General features: G+C 46.2%; 1 long non-coding RNA gene across 1 annotated transcript; it reads left to right on the plus strand.

The window, feature by feature from the left end:
* Positions 1-463: 463 nt before the first annotated feature.
* Positions 464-2,567, plus strand: LOC138566277 (uncharacterized). The gene is made up of 2 exons (XR_011301885.1): positions 464-1,741; positions 2,121-2,567. It is a non-coding gene; the product is annotated as an uncharacterized lncRNA (long non-coding RNA).
* Positions 2,568-21,630: the final 19,063 nt, after the last annotated feature.

The raw sequence follows: 21,630 nt of genomic DNA on the forward strand, positions 1-21,630 counted from the left end.
CCATAGGAGGTGGGATTAGAGAGGGTGGCTAGGCAAATGAACAAAAAGGCTCCTTGCTTCACTGATGTGGGTTCTTGCCAAAATTGGGTCCCACAAGGGAGAGAGGTACCATGGTCAAAGGCTTTGTGCCCCACTCTCCCCCAGACCTGCTGGGCCTCAAGACCCAAGCTACACCTCGTTGACAATGGCCAATGAGCCTGAAACTTGTCTGGGTTGGTTTGTGGCCTTGTGGCCTTGTGCAGAAGAGATATGACCAAGCAGTCTAGGCTGGGCTGTCCCTATTGGATAGGATCCTGCCTGAATTGCATATGGTCTTTCCCCTTTTGAAATAACATTAAAGGCTAAAAAAGGTTGTCTGGAGGATTGCCCAGAGCATTGCCAGTGGATATGGTTCATGCAAAATTGTCCAGCCATCAGTGTCACCTTTTTGTTTTGCGATACCAATTCTAACCCAGTGGTGGGACACTATCCCTGCACTTCATGTGTTGCTTGTAAGTTTTCCAAAAAAACTACGTCATTTGATTCACAGACCAGAAAGTGGACCCTTCGTACCTTTACCACTTGTAAAAGTAAGAATGTCATTTATGCCATTCGTTGCCCATGCCAGTTGTTTTATGTAGGCAAAACAACCAGAGAAGTGAGTACCCGTATTAACGAACATCGTTCAAAGATCAGAACTCGAAACCTCAATGCCCCAATGGTAATCCATTTTGTCGAGATGGGCCATACGGCTGATCAGATGGAATGGTTTTGCATAGAAAAAGTATATGCACAAAACCAACCCCAACTATTAAAAAATTTAGATTACAAGGAACAAATGTGGATATTTAATCTAAAAACATTAACATTGGGCCTTAATACCATGGAACCATGGAATTCGAGTAACTAAATACTACCTGTCATAACATTTTATATATGTCGGGTAGTACACTGGTATACTGCCTAATCACGTGCGTCTTTCATCTGAGAGGGTACGGCCATTTAGAACGTAGGCCAGTTCAGTTTGTGGTCACGTGGTTAATTACGTGATCACATGATGTTTTTCACGCATATATCAATACCCTTGAAACGGTGATACTGTGTTGCACGCCACTTTCAATCGGACCCAGCTGGGATACGGGTGACTAGCTACTGTGAGAACTGGCGAGTTCTTTCGCTTAAGGTAAACATTCTGTCGTGTGGGGGCCTTTCGAATCACGGCGGTTTTCCAAATCGCTTCTTGCCTTTATTGTTTAGAGAAGGGAGCCCTACATCCTTGGCTTTCCGTTAAACCCCATCCGAGTCAAGTAATCTGGAGTCGGAAATATTGAGCAATTTTCAAATGCAACCCCTCCCCCCCTACCTTTTTGAAATTCTCTAAATAGTAAGCTTTTCAGCAAGCCGTATTTGTTTAGTCACAATTGTGGTATTAATTCATCAATTTATTTTCAATTGGAAGTAATTCACTTTGGGTGTAGCCAATAATATAATTGTAAGAACAACCGGTCTCTCACATACTCAAACTCTTGTGTTGTGTTTAGGCCCATATAACATCAGGTGCAGCCAACCCTGGATCCGGGGAGTCACCTTCAAATTTATGACCGCTGGTTGAACGAGCGTTTGGACATTCTCGAGAAGAACGTTGGCGTCCATACACTTCGCTATCTGCAGGAACTTCTACGGAGAAGCTATTGTTTAATATAAGTGAACACAGCGTACAATTTAAGGAAGAGACGCACAGCCTTCCATTGCATGAATGAAGGTTAGTTAATATTCTTTAGGTTTATCTTAAGTATGTGACTCTCGTGTCCTGTCCGTGGGCCGCTGTAGTGGAGGATCGACATATTGACCTTGTGATATTTATGTGTACATTTGTATATCTGTAGCATTGATTCTGTCTATGGCCTGGCTCTTATCTGCCTCTCGGAGACACCAATACAAGAGGGTAGCACTACTTTCTGCCAGACACCTCAGGTCCATCCTGGAACTTTTCCCGGGTTGGTAGCAGGCTCTTGTATATTATTACCTATTGTTCCACTATAGATATTTTTATTATGGATGTTATATGTTTTTTGTCCAAGTACAAGGGCTTCACACATTGATATGTATTATCTTTGATTTTCTTTCTTTCTTGATGTTAGAATATACTTTTGTTACTCCTGATGAAGACGTCACTACACTAAAGTATATACGTCGAAACCGGTCGAGTTTGGACTAAGATGAGGTCGTGGTTAGAAAACTCTGGGACCCATCTTAATTGCCTAGGCCACTGATGTCATCTGCTGTGGCCCGTCAAATTGATTTCATGTTCTTTCTATAAATCTTTCAGATGAATTAATTATGATGAATTTTCTTATAGATTTTATGTCGTACATTGATTGGTGTTTAGTATGAATGGTTTGTCTAAATGGATGGATGAGGTTGTATGCTTGGATGATTGAATAAGATGATTTTTATTATATAGATGTGTCTTTTTTAATAAAAGTTGTTTCCTGCTATGTAAATTGTTATTACAAGTGCAGATTTAATCATGATTTGTTTGATATATTAAATTAGTATCAGGTTTAATAAAATCCTTGATACCGTTATTTTTGAATTGTTTCCTTTGGATGTCTTTCCGCTATCTAAATCTTAATTAATACTCCAATCCAAAGCGTGGGGTTTCCTGTGTCTTTCAGAGAATACATATTTCCAGCCCTTGGCTGTACAGGTTATATATATACTTTTTAACACTGTAATGTTTTTTCCTATTTAGGATAATTTAACTTTTTTCACATTTATTGCACTGGGTGTGTCAATTTGGTGTACTCCGGACTGGTGGTATTTTCCAGGCCATGGCAGAAACAGATACCATCTCCTTCACGGAGGCACAAATAACAGAACTTATTCAAGGTCCATCATTTTTTGAAAATTTACAATTACCAACATCAAATCAAGGCGCCACGGGAGATGCTCTTCTGAATTTAAAGAAGAAGCAATTCCGCACAGAAATGCACGGTCATATACTTAAGGAATATTTGAGATCTAGTATTATTCCACAAGGCCTGCAGGTTAAAATTGTGGGTTGTGCGCTCGCTGCTGTGATGTGTGTGTGAACTGAAGGTTGCAGGTTCGAATCCCAACAAGGCCATCTCAGCCTTTCATCCTTCTGAGGGCGATAAATGAGTACCAACACAGGTTGGGTGATATTGTATGCATATTAGTTCTATAAAAAGAGCTTAAGTGTTAATACAATAACATATTATCATATGGTCTTGGACGTCTACTTGCATTCACAGTAATTTTACAATATGGATCAATACACACAGATATTAATGATACATATGGTGATACATTCTTGTATGAAATGTATATGTATATCACATTAGTGAAGTCATAACCCACTAAGCAATCATATTGTCTTTAGTAAAATGAGCATCTGCAGGTCTAGCGCAAGTTCAGCCGCATGTGAATAGGGCAGGCTGAGCAGTGAACAAGGCCGACTTGGTAGTGAGAAGGTGAGTTGGTACTGAATGGTGGAGGCTGGCAGTAAATGGGGTATGCTCAGCAGTGAATGCTGCAGCGAGAGCAGAGAATGAAGCAGGCTTAGCAGTTAGTTAGGCAGTCGGCAGCAAATGAGGAAGACAGTAATGGATGATAGAGTTCACCAGTCGATGAAGCAAGATGGCCAGTGAATGCCTAGAATGTTCTACTCTTGATGATGCCCAACCTCACTCAAAATGTGCCTGACAAGCCAACTTTGAAAAATGTATTTAAGATATGATAGTAGAAAAGAGTCCTTGTTTTGCAATACAGATTCACCCTTGAATGTTTCTCTTAGGTGAACTATGTTATAATTCCAGGAAGTTAGTGGGGCAAATGTATGTAGCAAAACAAAAAGGTGACACTGATGGCTGGACAATTTTGCATGAACCATATCCACTGGCAATGCTCTGGGCAATGCTCCAGACAACCCTTTTTTAGCCTTCAATGTTATTTCAAAAGGGGAAAGACCATATGCAATTCAGGCATGATCCTATCCAATATGGACAGCCCAGCCTAGACTGCTTGGTCATGTCTCTTCTGCACAAGGCCACAAGGCCACAAACAAACCCAGCCAAGTTTCAAAATCTATGGTTTAGCCCCTAGCTATTGGGGGATGCTCCAGCGCCCATCATATCTTTGTTACAGGCCCTGCACTGTATTTATACGATACTGGCCCTCATTACGACCCTGGCGGAAATCGAAAAACGATGGCGGAAATGCAATACCGCCATCGAATAGCGCTCGGTGCGACTATGACCCGTCACCGCAAAGTACGAAGCCATTAGCGACACCGTAGTGAACGCCAACGCTAACTGCACCAAGTACGCGCGCGCGCGCCATGCCAAACCGTAAATACCACCATGGCGCAAGGGTACGCGAATTCCGACCCTAGCGGACATGTACCTAACGCCATCAAGCATGGCGGAAAGTACCATACCGCCATGGTGAGAAGTACGGCATCGCGAATCAACCGTAAACGGCCCCACTGAGTGCCTGTACACCGCTCCCTGCCCACAAAGTACAACTCCCCGTAGGTGCAATGAAGTCACAATGCAACCAGTGAAATGTACAAGTCACCCATGCATGCCAACGAACAAAAGATCCACAAGAGGGGCCAATGGGAGCTGCAGGGCACAGATGGCACGAATACAGAAGCCATTCCAATGGACATGACCACAGTCCCCCCCCCAGAAACGCACGCAAACACAGGCACCTGTGACCAGCAATATTCCGAAAATCACATCATTCCACCAGTCCACCTGGCTGACCGGCATCTGTTACACAAAACCCAATCCCCCGCCCCTGAGCATGACAACATTCAAACAGTCATATTGGCAGCCCCCATCCCTGACCTCACTGGGCTTCGTAGGCAAACGCGCCCAGCACAGTACCACGCAACTAAACTCCGAAGCTGGAACCCAATGCAGATCTCCTCACAATACATCGCTCCCCAAATAGGAATATGCCACATCACTCGCAAAGAAGAACGCTACACGGCCCATATCAGAATAGAAATTTAATGCACAACAAAATCACCAAGCCCATACAGCCATTAGGCCATGAACTCCAAAACACATTTCACCATTGTGGGCTGCATCCGCAAGAAATGACCAGCTACTACTTGTGTGACGCCCTGTTCCATCATGGTACACAGAGCCACATTCACGTACGAAAAGGCAACATGGAAGCGCACAGAACCGCAGGGCCGTCCCAATGGGGAGGCACTAGTCCAGCTGAAAGGCCGAAATGTTGCTCCGAGCCACTAGTACTGCGTAAGGGCATGTGGCCCATTGGCGATCGTCCCATAAGATCGTAATGCTGCTCCACTGATTAACACGAAGCAGCAGGTGTCGGGAGTAAAAGCCATCTGCAGGAGTGGCATACAGATGGCAGTGGCAAAAGGGGAGGAGATACCTGTCAACCAAAAGAAAAGAAAAAGAACAGAATGGCCATCAGAACTACATTCGAACAACTCACTTCAATGATCACACTAAATCCACAGCCATATGCATGCTAGCCCACTCCAAAGGATCATCACCACCCCAAAACCACTTGCGACACATAACCATCTATATCGAGGTGTAAACACCATCACAAACGAGTGTACCTGTGCATGCGTCTGTCAACACAGAATCCATCAGATGGGAATGTTAACGTGCATGGACACAAGTGTCTGAAGGCGCGTCGAGACAGGGAGGGCTCAACAAGGCCAGATAGACGATGGTCCCACTATGGCAGCCCTGCATCACATAGCGCAGGGGAGGCGGATAGATTCCAAGAAGCCCTGTACATGGCAAACTCTGTATCAAATCATCTGCCCATGCATCCATTCATCATTCCCTCATCCCGGTATAAGAACTCCTGAATATTTACTCACATAACATTAGAAATATCCATTGAGTCTGTGCGTTATGCAGCCTGCAAAATCCACAGTGCCCCAGCCCGTAATTCCAGTGTTGTGAAGTAACATGTATTTGGGAACGTCCGGCCTCATCGCCCACGTCGCTATTGCGCATCCCAAACTATTCATATCAATCATTGCATCCTCGCCATGGCCCCTGTCTCAAGGACATTGAACAATAGAACGTTACATTTGCAGTCAGACCTGTGGGCATCTCCTCGCCGCTAGCTGAAAACCGAAAGCGCCGCCCTTCGAATTCCTCATTTGCAACATCACGTCGAAAAGGCATCTGTGGCCGTTTGAAATCACAAATTAATCCATCTAGTGCGGCTGTGTGTGAAAATGGCAACTGCCTTCACCCACAAATGGGACGCCCCGCCCGTCGGTGCAACTCGGTACAGTGATGCATGAGGGCCCACCGTTACTCGAGTACTACGTTCCACTGACCCATCACAAGTCTGTTCGCGACTGCAAAGATTGTATGTGAAACAATGGGACCATAGCCGAATGTACATATCAACAAATGTTACACGGCCATCGGGTACAAATACATGATTGCAATAGCAAGATGCCATTCCTCGAATTGCAGCGTTGTGTGCGGGACGTGCTCGGCCAAAGGGGAGAGCAGCTTGCACAGGTGGAATGAATCACCACAGGTGGAGGCCATACAGCCTGAAAACACATAAATTGCACACCCAGTCTCCTCCCACAACCACACCCACTCCGAAATGCTACCGGCAGGACTCGCGATGTTGGCCCTGGGGGACCTGATAGCACTGCAAGTACTCCAACTCCAAGAAGAAGACGAACACCAACTACAACCGGCCGCACGGAGGGGACGCAGGAGGAGGAGGAGGCCAAGGCAGGGCCAGCAAGGGCCGCCAGCACAGCCACTACCACCACGCAGGCAGCCCGCAATCCCACGCCTCCGAGCACATCCGTTCAACCTCACTGATGAGCAGATCCACACCCTCTACCGTTTGGACCGGGACACCATAGCCGCCATTGTGGACATGACACAGGCTGACCTTGTCAGCATGATAGATAGCCCAACCGCCATCCCACCCCTACTGAAGGTGGTGTCTGTACTCCACTTCCTGGCCACAGGCACCTACCAGCACACAGTCGGACAGTTGCATGGCATTTCTCAGCCACTGTTCTCACGGACACTATTGCAAGTGCTCGATGCCCTCCTGCAGCACGCAGACGACTACATCTCTCTACCACGCTCGGAGCAGGAAATTACCAACACAAAAGTGGGATTCCATGCACTTGCCGGCATACCGGGTTGCATTGGTGCCATCGACTGCACCCATGTGGAATTGGTCGTCCCACATGCCATGGAGGCCCAGTACCGCAACCGAAAACAATTTCATTCCCTGAATGTACAAATGGTGTGTGACTCCAACAGGATCATTACACATTGTTGTGCCCGATTCCCTGGATCAACCCATGATTCTATGGTCTTGAGGAACTCTACAATACCACGCTACATGGAGCGACACGCAGGGAACAGATCCTGGCTACTCGGTGAGTCTCATTACATGCATGATAATGTGGGGTATGTGATTCGGCAATGACCTGGCAGGAAGGGGGAGGGGGGTGTGCGTACGTAGCAATGGCCTTCCACATCATACGTTTCTCGTCCACATACAGGTGATGCTGGGTATCCACTGAAGAGATGGCTCCTCACACCAGTCCGGAACCCACGGGACCAGCATGAGGAGGACTACAACCATGCCCACTCACGTACCCGTGTAGTCATTGAACAGGCATTCGGCCTACTGAAGACTCGTTTCCGCTGCCTCAGCAGGTCTGGCGGGGCACTCCTGTACCGCCATGAGAAGGTTGCAAAGATGGTCATGGCATGTGTCATGCTCCACAACATGTGCGTACGTAGAAATGTGCCCATGCCCCCTGACGCAGAACTGCAAGCACCTGAAGATGGTCATGATGAGGGTGGGGATGTGGCAGCACCTCAAGGAGTCTGCGAGGCACCGGAGGGCCGTGACATTCGTCAGCATCTCATTGATGCATGCTTCTAGCACTCACGCCTGGTGGCTGATACATGGACACGGGACTCGTGGCACTGTGTGTGTCTGGTACATGCACAATATGGACTGTACGCCTATGATGGCCTAGTACACAAAGATCATTGTCCACACATCTCATTGGTTGATCGTGCACTGTTTATGGCATATGTGATATCATGTTGAACACCCTATCGACCCGCCACCCAAGTGAGCCCAACACACCCCCTCCACCCTCCTACCTCCCCCCCGAACACCAGTGTCCAAAGATGCTCATTGTCAGTGGGCTGTCGCTATTGCAAGCCCCCTCTGCGGGTATCAGGGGCACCCCTGCCTGTGGAGCGCAGGTTCCTCCCAGATCTACGTTGGGGGCTGCCCTGGACGGAACTTGCAACGGATGATGTCTCTGCCTGCTCACGTCCATGCATGTCCCTAAGGGTTTGTGAGAGCTCAGTGAGCACACGGCGCACTGCGGCAAGTTCGGCACATACGTCTTTGGACGTCGCATGCAGTTCCCCCCTCAGGCTCTCGGTGCTTCTCTCCATTTGGACTCTCAGGCTCTCGGTGCTACTCTCCATTTGGACTCTCAGGCTCTCGGTGCTACTCTCCATTTGGACTCTCAGGCTCTCGGTGCTACTCTCCATTTGTGCCCTTAGTGTCTCTGTACTTCTCTCCATTTCTGCCCTAAGTGTCTCAGTTGATGTTTCTATGTCTGCCTTAGTGCCCCCACATTCATCGGCATGGTCCTTGAGGAGCGTGGCCAGTTGCTGCTGTTGCACGATTAACTGGTCGAGGGACTGTTGCCTCTGCTGGGCCATGGCCATTTGCGGGGGTGTCACAGAGGGGCTGTTGACCTCATGTTGCCTTGCCACAGGGCTTGTGGGGGATGGCCAGTCGTCGTCTTGTGGGTGCCCCTGCGTGGTATCCTCATGTTGTACGGGATGGGACAGACAGGGGGATTGGGACAGGTCATGGATGGATCTGACTTCGACATCCCCGTCTTCTGTGTCGGAGCATGCTGCCATCAATGGGGTGTCACCTATGGTGCTGCTGCCACCAGAGGCAGTGCCTTCTGTGGCATCCGTTGGGGGGACCTGTGGTGGTGGTGTTGTGGGCATGCTGGCTGCTGGGGTGCCTGTTGATGTTCCCTCCTCTGTGCTGCCACCTGATTTGTGCTGCTGCCGTGTCTTGATGCGTGCAGCTGAGGTGGAGGGTCTTTGGCCGTTGGTCTTGGCCCTCTTTGCAGGTGTGCTGGTAGGGGTGTCCTGATGCTCGTCGTTTGGATCGGACCCTGTGGTGGAGTAAAGGAGGGCGAGGGTTATTAATGGGTCTGTGGGTATTGGAATGGCATTGTATCACATGCATTGGGGTGGTACCTGAGGGTGATTTGGGTCGGGGCCTTGGAGGTGCTTTCATTTGTGTGTGGAGTGAGGGTGCAGTTGTTTGGCAGCCTGCAGTTAGGGTGTGCCTGCTGCACGTGTAGTGGGTGTTTTAGGGGTTTTTAATTATTTATGTATTTATTGTGAGTTTTAAAGTGCGCTATCAGGCCGATGTGTGTGGACGTTCTCCTGGACATGTGTTTCTGTTGCACTATGTGGACACATGGTACTTCACATGATTGGACATTGTGGATTTAGCATTGTTTTATTTGGCCCACCTACCTGAATCTTCGGATGTCTGCACTCCTTTCTCCATCCCTCCGACTCCCTCTATGCTCTCCATTCCGATGGTGGAGGCACAGATTTCTTCCCAGGGGGTCAACTTGATGGGTGATTCAGGACCTCCCCCGGTGGCTGTGGCAATGTTGCGGTTGGCAGAAAGTATGCTGCGGACGCGTATCCGCAGGTCGTCCCATCGCTTTCTGCATTGCTGTGGGTTGCGGGGTGCGGTCCCCACCGCACTTACCCGCTGTGCCACCAGAGCCCATATGGCCTTCTTGTTCGCAAGTGCCGTCCTGGTCATTTGCGTGGAGAAGACGACGGCAGCATTCTCCTGGAGGGTCTCTGTTAGCACGGTGAGTTCCTCACGGGAGAAGTGGACCTGCCGCTTGCGGTCGCACGCTTTCTTCGCTACTTTTCCCATTTTTCTTGGTTTCGCTAGGGTGGATGACGGGTTGGGGTGTGTCTCAGGGTAGTGTTTTTAGTGGTTGTGTGGATTTTGTGGTTTTATAGGTGTACGGCGGGATGTTTCCCGTTCCGGGCCCATGTTTTTAATTCCGTTTCCGTATATTTACGGTCACCGTACTTTCCGGTTGGCGCTCACTGCGGTGTCCGCTGTGATGGGTAGCGGTATTGCACCTAGGGCGCCGTACGGCGGCGGTGTGGGCCGTTTTGGGGTCATTTCCGCCATCGCGGACTTTGCACTTCCGCCATGCCGTGGTGCTCGTGCCCGATGGGTCGGAATGGGCCGCACTTTGCTCCATCGTGCAATGGCGGAAACGCTATTTACGCTGTGGCGGTCCGGTCAGTCACTTTCCGCCAGGGTCGTAATGAGGGCCACTGTGTTTATTGGGTTTTCGTCATCTTTACCTTGTTTCTTTTTGCAGGCAGGTCGCTGTTCAAGTATCCACTCTAGTCAGGCCTTAGCAGAGCTACCAACAGCCAGCCAGGCAAACCCATCCCAGTGGCTAAGTAACCACTAGTGACTGTATATCTTCAATGCAGTGCAATGTAAGGTAAGGTGGTCCTGTATAGCACACTCAAGCCACTTTGGCAGCCTTTATTATGCACACATGTTATCTCCCCGCAGAAGCACGGCCACCCTAGGCTCCAGACCAGCCTATAAGCAGCACAGTGACCAGGCCGAACTCCTATCCTATTCCTCCTCTTTTAATCTGGCCATGTTTTGTTATTGTGAATTTGCATTCAGAACTAATGTGTGCTAGGGCAAAAGGAAAACCTGGATTATACCTCTCTCGAACACTGGCGTGGAGTGTAGAATGATTACACAAACGTGTGCATTTGTGTGCATGCTGCAGGAATTCCCTTGCTATATGTATGTATTGCTGCATGCACCCTTGGAGTTTTTCATACGTTAATTACAATGCAGCTTTCCTTTTTGGCTACTATTTTTTTCTGAGAAGTCAGGCCATAATACAACGTCCAGGCCAATGCGGGCCAGGAGAAATAACATGCATGCTTCCAGTTCATTTACCATGCCATTGGACTGGATTACTGTTAGACTCAGCATTTTATAGACCCATCTGGATATTGTTCTCTTTTTTGGAGAGGGACGTTATGGTGAGGCTGGGGAACAGTCAAATCTGAAAATGCTGAAATTGATCTAATGGAAAGCACTTCTTTCCTCTTAATGAAATGTTTTGGATGTTGGCAACCAGGTTACTTAGACCAACTGCGATAAAGGTAGAATCTGATGCACAATTAAGCTAATTAGATTTTTTAGGAGAGAAATGTTTAAAAGAAAAAGAAAGGCAGGAGCAGAAAAACAAAGAGAAAAGAAGAAAAAGCGGATTGAAGAGGAAGTCCGGCAAAACAAAATAATGGAAGATCTGTTTACGTCACGTGGTATTGCTTGGAGAAAAGTGGAGGAGGGTGACCAGCCATCTTCTTCAGGTACAAGTGTTAAACCTGGTTCTTCACTGGAGCCATCAACAAGAGCTCCAGATGTGAGAAGACTAGAAGCCAGAGTCTCTGCAGTTATTGGAGACATCTCAAAAGAGGCAGATGCTGCAGCAACTACAATGTCCGATATCATTGAAGGTGCCCCCGAGAGGAAGTGTCGGAAACAAGTCTGCCAGAAATAATTGAGGGTGTCCGTCTCGAGGAAGTGGCAGCCGGTGGTGGTACCAGTCTGCTACAAACAATTGAAGATTCCCCCAAGGAGGAAGTGTCGGAAACTTGTCTGCCAGAAATAATTGGAGACATCATCCCCCCCCCATAGGAAGTGGCAGGTACTAGTCATTCAGAAGAATCTTTATCTGCTTTACAACATACTGAAGACTCAGGGAATGGGGGTGTGAAGCACAGAGCATGGAAAGATGATCTACAGGTGGCAAACTATTTGTTTCAACGTCCAAAACCAGATCAACTTTCCTATTTCTTTCAGGGCCATCCAATTCAACCTGCCAAACATAGACACATTAAAGAAGACTTAGCATTTTGGAGGAAAGATGGGAGAAAACGGCATTGGTTAAGTTACTCTGAAATACAAAAGGCCTTTTTTTGCACAGTTTCTTTAGTGTTTGCTAAACGTGGAGAAAGGGGTCTTTTCATCAACGGGATGAAAAACTGGAGGCGTCTTTACCAGCGCATTGCAGAAGAACATGAGGCAGGCCAAGGTCAGCGGAGGGCCACAGATTCATATATTTTGACCTTTTCAGGTGTTGACATAGGCGTTCTACTCTTTTACCGACAGAAATTAGCTCGAAGTGAGCAAATCAGAAAAAGCAGAGACATATTGGTGCACGTTGTTGACGTTGTAAAAGTCATTGGGAAAAGGGGGCTCAGTTTTTGTGGGAAATCAGAGTCGATGTCCGAGCTGGATAACGAAGAGCTGGATCATGGCAACTTCCTTGAAATCCTTCTGCTCCTAAGTAAATATGACAGACCTCTAAAGGAACATATTGAGGCCATTCAAACCAAATCCAAAAAGAAAACTGGGCAAGGACAGGGTGCTTCTGTGACCATCATGTCAAAGACTACAGTTGGGTATGTGATTGAAGCCATTTCCAAACTGATCAAAATGGTGATCTGTCAAGAAATAAAGGAAGCAGGAATATTTTCCATTCAGATAGACTCAACCCAAGATGTGAGTATTACTGATCAGTGCTTTATAATTATTCAATATGTTACTGACACTGTACATGAATGCCTGCTAGCACTAACCAACTGCACTTTGTCTACTGGAAAGGGGCTATTTGAGTTGTTGCTGAGTGTTATTAAAGATAATGGTCTGGACCTACGCAAGTGCATTGGAAATTCAATCGATGGTGCATCCAATATGCAGGGGCAGTACAATGTTCTCACATCCTGGCTCATTAAGGAATCCCCTGGTCAAATGCATGTCTGGTGCTATGCACATGTATTAAATCTTGTACTTGTAGAGGGGACACAAGCATCAAATGATTCCACGTCTTTGTTTGGCCTGTTAAACTCCTGTGCCGTTTTTTTCTGGGAGTCCTACAAAAGGATGGATGTGTGGCGTGAGCTGTCTGTGGAAGGCCACACAATCCAAATAATAGGTGAAACAAGGTGGTGGGCAAAGGATGCAGCACTACGGAAAATGTTTGGCTCCTTTAATAACCCGAACAAAGCAATGTTCATTGATGTGGTTGTAGCAATCAATAATATTGACTCAAATACAGATAAATTCAATGCAAACGTCCGTTACCAAGCTTTCAACTTTTCTGAGGCTCTGTGCAAATTCCAAACAGTGCTCACAGCCCAGTTATATCTCAGAGTATTTAATTCGACAACCCCATTATCTAAGTACCTCCACACAAATGGAATGGACATCTTCCAGGCACAAAGATGGTCTCGGACACTACAAAAGCGCTTGCTGCAGAGTCAAGAAATTTAGATTTTGTGTACTCTGCAGCAGAAAAATGTGCTGAATGAGCCAACGTGGGTTTGGAAGAGAGAGGCTATGATAAAGGAGTGGAAACTGCACTTCCAGAGGGGAGAGTGTCCCACAAAAAGAAGGTGCCTGGAATGAATGCAACGGATGAGCCAATCACCTTGGCTAAAGACCGGTTTAGAGTAAATGTACATAATGCCATTATAGACAACATTCTTCAAAGCCTAACTTGTCGTTTTAAAACCCACTCATCTCTTGCCGCAGATAAAGCATGTCTGGATCCCAAAAATGTCAATGAAAGCCTGCCCGACAATGCTCTTAGAAATATTTACTCCTTGCTTGAAAGACCGGATGACTCCATAACGGTACAGGGGTTGAGGGAAGAACTCTCAGACTTTGCAAGCAAGTGGACTAAACTGAGGAGGACACTACCAGAAGAGTATGTCTTTGAAGGTCTACATAGTGAAGATCCAGCACTACAAGAATTTGGAGAGCTACCTAAACAGCCGTAACTGTGCAGTATGTTGCAACTCAATTCTAATAAAGGTATGAACTTTTGAGGTGTGCTTAGCGGCAATTGTATTTGGCATACAAGTTCATGTCGACCTTATCTTGCACACAGGTAGCATGTGAAAGAAGTTTTTCAAAATTGAAGAATATTAAAACCCGCCAAAGAAACATCCTCAGCCAGGACAACTTCAAAGCCTTTATGTTCATGTCTGTGGAGAGGAATGTGCTTGTCCAATTGCAAAATCCGGACATAATCGACGTGGTTGCACAAAGAAGTGCATTGTTACAGGAACTCTTGAGTGATTTCCAGGATTTTCATGAAGCTAGAAGCAGGATTTCCAGGAGCTTTGGACCCTGTCACAGAACTGTATGCAAAGTTATATTATGAGTTGTATTGTTACTTGAGCATAAATACAACGGGCAACTGGTATGTTTCGGTGTCATCATTTGCCTGTACTGCTTATTAGATGCAACTCTATTTTCATTACTGGTGGCAACGAGTAGACATGCTTTGAGTCTGGTTTTGCAAAATAAGTATTTAGCTATGTGATGATGTTGTTTTTAAAAAAAGAACAAAAGGAATGTTATCACCTTCTCAAGCGTCTACACAAAACATAACATGCAACAGACACATGAACCCTCCATAAGTAGCATTTTCTGTAAAGCCGTGAATTGACGCGATACACGGATGATGGTTTGAGGGCCACTTTTTTTTAGGGGTGGGCCTCTTTTTGAGGTGAGGGGTGGGACACCTTTTTGAGGCGAGGTGTGGGCCACTTTTTTTTGGGTGTCTGGGCCTATTTCTTGTCCCAGTTCGACCCTGCAGAAATCTACGTTTGGATCTACTGCCTCCGTAAAATGTTCAGTTAAAAATTAGGGAACTTATGCAGAGTTTTTTGTTTGTTTGTTTGTTTATTCATTTATATTGCCCACTAGACCTGAGGGTATGAGGGGGTATGAGGGTATGAGAGTTGGTAGAGTTGAGGGATTCGTTATTACTCACTGTATCATCTGTTTGACTCCAGTGATGCTGATTAAGGATCTGTTTCAAGGAGACTTGAATCATTGATGAAATTTGAATCCCTATTTGTAGCTTCTCAAATTATTCTTTTGATGGGGTGTTTATCTCAGTGCTTGCCCCCGCTGAAGGATACAAAAATGTGATCTTTCATCCCGGGGTAGATTTGTGAATTTGTTTATCTCTTTAAGTTGTAGTTGGTTTCTTTATCCGGGCCATGATTTGGAATGTTTGCACCTGTTATGGAGTCATGACTTTCTGCGGCTTCATTCACAGCATCCAAATCCCACTATACCTTATCATTAGCACCATTAACATTACAGATTTGCATGCTCATTTCTAGGCAAGCCTCTAGAGCAAGCTGCTCAGAACCAGTCATGCCAGCGGTAGGGTGGGTAACTGAGGTGGAAGCTACCTCAGAAGCAGCAATTGTAAGGAAAGTTGCCTGTGCCTTCAAATGCACGTGGCACTCTGCGCTGTCCTGACGATTATCAAGCAGTGGTGCTCAGTGGAGATCTGTCCCCCTGGGAAACAGCAGTTGTGAAGAAAGGTGCCGGTGCTGTCAACTGCACTCTCTTGTTGAACTTGGTGCAGCGCTCTATGCCGTCCTGGCAATTTCCAAGCAGTGGTGCTCAGTGAAAATCTGTCCCCCTCGGAAACAGCAGTTGTGAGGAAAGGTGTTGGTGCTGTCAACTGCACTCTCTTGTTGAACTTGGTGCAGCACTCTATGACGTCCTGGCAATTTTCAAGCAGTGGTGCTCAGTGGAAATCCTTCCCCTGGGAAACAGCAGTTGTGAGGAAAGGTGCTTTTGACTTCAACTTCACTCTCTCGCCGCACACCGCGCGGCGCTCTGTGCCGTCCTGGGGATTTTCAAGCAGTGGTTGCTGAAAACCTCAGTGGTAGATTTATAGATTTCAGTGTGCATGAACATTCCAGCACTCCTCTAGGCATCTAACCGTTAGGGGGCTTGCTCCGTGATCTACACAGGATGTTAAGTGCTCACTTTTGGAGGGCACTGAGCATACCTTTGGAGGGCACCGTGCATAACAATTCTAGGAAGATCAGCGCTGGCTTTTGACTGGTCTCTGGCTGTTGGATTGACCTTTTTCTTTCCCCTGATGCTTTCCCCATTACCTATGCAGGATGCAGCAACCAGACCGGCTTAGCGGTTAGGGTAGGGAGGGGGGTGCATTTTAATTAATTGTCTGCATGATAATGCAGAGCAGATGAAATAGACCGGTCTCCCATTTGTGTTTTTGAAGTGATAATCATTTGCCCGACTGTGTGGAATTGACGCCCTAGAAAGTGAGTGTTATCTGCGTGTGAAGACTGTGCGAGCAACTACTTGTCAAAAATAAATTAGACGAAAATAAAACCTTTTCAGAAGACTTTAGTGTACCTCACTGAAGTCTTCTGCTAACGTGTTTCTAGCTTCTGTGTTTAGAAACTACCAAATGGATGTGACTACATATATCAAATGGATCTGACCTCAGACCATTTGTGATCGATATAGTTGGTATTCCTTTCAATTTATGAAAATAAAAATGTACACATAGAAAATATAAACAGCCAATGACAAGTAGCGGAAGCCTTGCCTGTCAACAGAAATGAGTAGCAATGTACATAAGGCCGATTTAGACCATATATCTACAACAAATAAACATGAATACTAGACAAAATTTTAGGCCACAGAATTACTTTTACCCTTCAAAGCAATCTATGAAGGTTTACTTATTATTTGTGTGAAATTTTGTTTTGCCAACGTTACCACTTTTTTCACTGCAAAAAACATCCACTCTCCTCTTGCAAAAAAAATGCTGCAAAACTGTCATTCCGCGAAAGAAGGTTATAACCCATTCGACTGCCCATGCATTGGCAAAGAGGACCACAGGCATAAGAAAAATATGCCAGCGTGTCTCTGGAACCTTGTGTGCCTGCCTCAGGAACAAAACACTTAAATAAATAAATAAATAGTTTTTGTTACGCGGCGAATGCCCAACAAGCATCAGGGCACGACAAAGACACAGAAGACTAAGCATGAAGCACAGGACAGCCTAAGGGCCGGCGAGCGTGGATAGTTTATTCAAACAGCATGGTTTCTAATTTGTTTATTATTACGTATTTTTAGGTTGCAACAGTAGTGAAATGGTTAAACTGAATGAATTGCAGCAGATCTCCTAGTAATGTGTTGATACAACTAATGTGAGAAAGTCGCATATGCTCCCCTATGGTGATACTTTAGAGGGGCTCTGGTAGAGGGGACCAATGATGCCCAGCAGTAGGGTGAAGGGTGCCTTAGAAGTTATTCACAGGGATACTCAGAGCCCAGCCTTCTGTCGCAGGTCTTGATGCATGTTGACATGAGCAGGGGACATTCTCGGAGCCCTTGGACTTGAAAGCGTGAGGAGAGGGTCCCCTAGTTCTACACACGGATGGTCTTTCGGATAGGGAAACCCATCATAACCCCAAATGCATGCTAGGGAAACCTCAAGCTGAGTAATCCAGGATAGAGAGCGTGTCACATCAGCCGTGAGGAATTCTTGCAGCTGGCTACATCCGTCAGACGGCATTCACAAGCAAGCAACAGACACCAAGCCAGTGACAGACACGACACTCGCTCCCACTTACCACCAGCATCAAGAGAACTTACAGGCAGCATCTGTAGAGTACTCACTGTCCTCTTCCACACAGACCTCCATGTCTGGGGCTCCCCTGGAAGAGCTAAGCCCTCAATCAGGGATTTGTGCCTGACTTCAAAATGGCAGACCGGATTCTTAAGCTCGTGGCTGATGCTAAAATGAAGCTAAAAATGGATGGGGGGAAGGAAGGGAAACCATCTGAGAAAACATGGGAAATAAAACATGGAGATCGTACATAACTGATCACAGAGTAGGGAAAGGGAAATAACCAATACAAAGGAATATTATACAGTGTAATCAGCCAATATACAATGCAATAACCCAAACCTCAACTAGTGTGATATGGATCAGGCTAGAGACCAGGAGTCAGGTGCTGAAAAGATGGGAAGTCTCCCTAGTGGCTAGATCCCAGATCTTAGGAGTGGGCAGACGAAGGAAACAGCCAGAGAGCCAGAAAGGTCCAACAGCCTGATGTGGGTTATACCCCAGACACTGGTGGAGAGAGAGGGAGAGAGAGAGGGAGAGAGAGAGAGAGAGAGAGAGAGATGTGAGACTAACAGCTTCATATGGACTGTATCCCAGACAATGGAGGAGACGAGATGTTGAGGAGGAGAGAAAGCCAAACACCTATTGAAGGCAATTGGCAGGCCAGAGCTAAAGGAAGAGAGGACACCAAAAGAATTACGAGGGCTCTTTTGCTGATCTTGGTAGAAACCAGAAACAGAGATGTGGAGACCTTGGACGATGAAGGAGACCATTGGCTGGTGGTTGAACATATCACAGTCATGCAAAGAGCCCTAAGCATGTCTTGCTGGTAGGAGTGAGATAAAGACATCATCTCATGGGGACAGAGCTACAGTCTGATGCCTGGTCTGCTACCCTAAGTAAGGGGAGATGACATACTTTCTTGTAGGAGTCTTTAAAAAGGTGTCCTCCTTGGCCCATGACGGAGACCTATGGCTAGAAGGTAATAATAATATGTGAGCTCCACATGTATCTAATGGGAGAAGTACTTGCTGCTAAGCGAAGCCAAGAAGAAGGGTGATACATCCATGATACTACGTTTTAGCCAAGGACCGAGCTGGGTGCCTTTTCCCTGGCAGGTAACCCTGAAAGGACCAGTGGTCCCTTAGTTAGGCCCATGCATTATTTTGCTCAACCTGGCACCCTTATTCAACATTGAATGTTTTTCAGAGTTAGGACTGCAGGCCAGAGAATGGTAAAAGAGACACCATGTACTGCCATTAAGTCCTTGCAATACCTTGAGTTATCCACCATTAGTACGTTCTCATTATTGCATTTTGATTGGCGCCTTTCCACCGCCATTCTCAACCTGTAAACAGAGAGGTCTGATTCATGATTTCTGTTGATCCCACCCTATCTCAAATTAAAAATGCCTAGCAAACTCTGATTGTATATCATGTAGGTGCTATTTGCATGGCACATCATCTTGGTATGAAATATATGATCTACGCATGACGCTGAAGGGACGGAGAGAGCCTCTTCTCCCTGACACGCAAATAACATAATGCCACAGCTTACTGTTCAGTAGTTGATATAACTCGGACCTGCCTCCACAGAAGAGTGGAGCACTTCACAGCGAACATGTATTAAGCGCAAGATGTAGCGTTCATTGAAGAGTAAAGCCCAGGCCCACTCAGCTCTCAATGATGCACTGACTCACATAGCACTTGCTATATCCCGAACACATATAGCTCTTGATAACGTTAGATTCCTTCCCATGGAGGCCCAATTTCTATTCACTCTTGCTAATGTACATATTCACGCGGAACTCTTTATATTGCCATGGCTTACCAAGAAACCTTGCAAATCGCAGGATAATGGCAGAGCGTGGTCCTATAAGAGCAAGACTGAGCAGCACTTTGTTATTAGTAGGACACATCAAGAAGTCTTGATGAATGGTAGGACCAATGCTGGTCCATTTATTTATTTATTTATTTCTATAGCGCCAAAGCCCGCAGGCAGGTATAGAATCCTACTATAGTAATGCATGAGCAACAGCGAACATTCACAGATATCCCATAGTCCAGTTCCTTTGATCGTCCAACGCTCTCTTACGATTAGCCAAAACTATTTTACATGGATATGGTACCGGCAGTGTAGAAGAGCGGTATTATGAGCCTAAATTCGTAGATTTTCCTTATTCCAGCCACCTTTGGTCAATTAATACTGTTATACACAATATTTATTTGGGAACGCAATCATTCGAAAACAGTATTCCACAGAGATCAGTAGAGTCAATATACACAACGTGATTTTTTCTGCACAGATTCTGTATCAGGTGGTACCTTTATTTCATGTTCACCTATGGCCTAGGGTCAATTGTTCTGCACGTTAGTACAACCTAGTTGAAGTACAATACCTAAATCTATTCCCCCAATATTGACTTGATTTCATTGTATAGTCACAAATATGTTTGTTCTTGTGCAAAAATGTCATACTGCCAAGGGAATACATGAGAGCATTATTAATGAAGCAAAAACATTTATAAATCAAAAATAGATGTGTGATCATCACAGTGTTGTAGAATTCCCAATTATTATCATAACATTAAAGTAAACAATCAAACAAAAAAGCTGTTACTACAGATATGTTAAAGGTATTCCAAAAGTATAGTCTACCTTTGATATCAGGCATCTGGAGTTGAATCGGAAGCGGCCTCTGTGTTGAGTGTTGAGTCACTCGTCACGAGACTCGAGTGGAGAGGTGCAGCTTGATTCGGAAATCACTGTTTCTGTTTCACGTTGAGCATGTTGAGAGGTTCTTTTCTCCAACAGTTCCGGCTCATAGACCTTGCTGTGCCAGGAAGACGCTGTGTTGGGAAAATGTGCCCTGGCCGTGCGGTGCGAGCTGAGTGCGGTGGGCTACAAGAAGACCTTGAGCCGACTGCCACTTTGAGCCGTCCTACTGAGGTACGTAGGGAAGGCTTGCCTTTGGGCAATGCGGGCTGTGTGCAGTGTGCAGACCTGGAGCAATTAGCCAGTTTGACTCACCCATTTGAGGTATGCGTGGGAGCTCTCAGTGACGAGTGCCGTGTCCCATAAAGGAGCAGATGGTGAGCCTGGGCCACACAGTTTAGTAGGCCCGGAGCCTGAGCGGAGAGTTACGGGATAGGTAGTGAGGACTATCTACTATCCCGTGTATCCCGTGTTCCATCCCCAGTTCTTGTTTAAAGCACATCTAATCTATTACTAACTGCGGTTGGCGGCTGCAGCGGCATAAGAAGCAGGGAACGTGCATATTGTAGTAACACCATCAGTACTATTAGCCATAGCTCTCCTTGGTGGGATTGCTCATCTCGCCTGGCCATTTGACTCCTTCCCGGCACCCCACTGATTGACGGCCCAACTACGGCTGTTCCCTTCTCTTGGACCTGGTTTGAGCCCGGATAAGTTATTTGATCACTATCTCTGACCGGTGATCAGGAGCAGGAGCTCCTTGGGAGTGATGCTTGGAGGTTACAAGGGTGCAGCATTGGGCACCAATCGACCATCCAACCTATATTGGAGCAAGGTGATGGCTGCTGCTAACTGATGTGTAACCAGGAGCATAAGCGATGTGATCATGAGACTGCTGGCTTTTAGCCTTTGATCCTGGTCAGGAAGGTAAATCCATCTAAGATTAACTGTTGAGGCCGTACCACTAAACTGCTATCTGTTGCTGAGTTTGACTAGTTGGCAATCTACAGGAGATTGTGGGGGTAATTTTCTCTATTCCCTGCAATGAAAAGGAATATTAGCCTTGTCTCCTGTTAGCTGCTGAGCTAGCCACCATAATAACGGGTGGAAAGTGCCATTCCAAAGAACCGACGATCTTAGTTGGATACAACATTTATTGTCTATACTGAAATGCAGCATGGGAAAAGGGCCACACAATCTAAATACAATTTGCGGAAAATAAAGATACAACCTAGTAAGGAGAACATGGAGATGCAAGTGAAGGAGAACAAATCTAAATCTAAAATGAAAGCT

This window comes from Ambystoma mexicanum, chromosome 2p (genome assembly GCF_040938575.1).
Source record: "Ambystoma mexicanum isolate Mex_15411 chromosome 2p, UKY_AmexF1_1, whole genome shotgun sequence".
NCBI lineage: Eukaryota > Metazoa > Chordata > Amphibia > Caudata > Ambystomatidae > Ambystoma > Ambystoma mexicanum.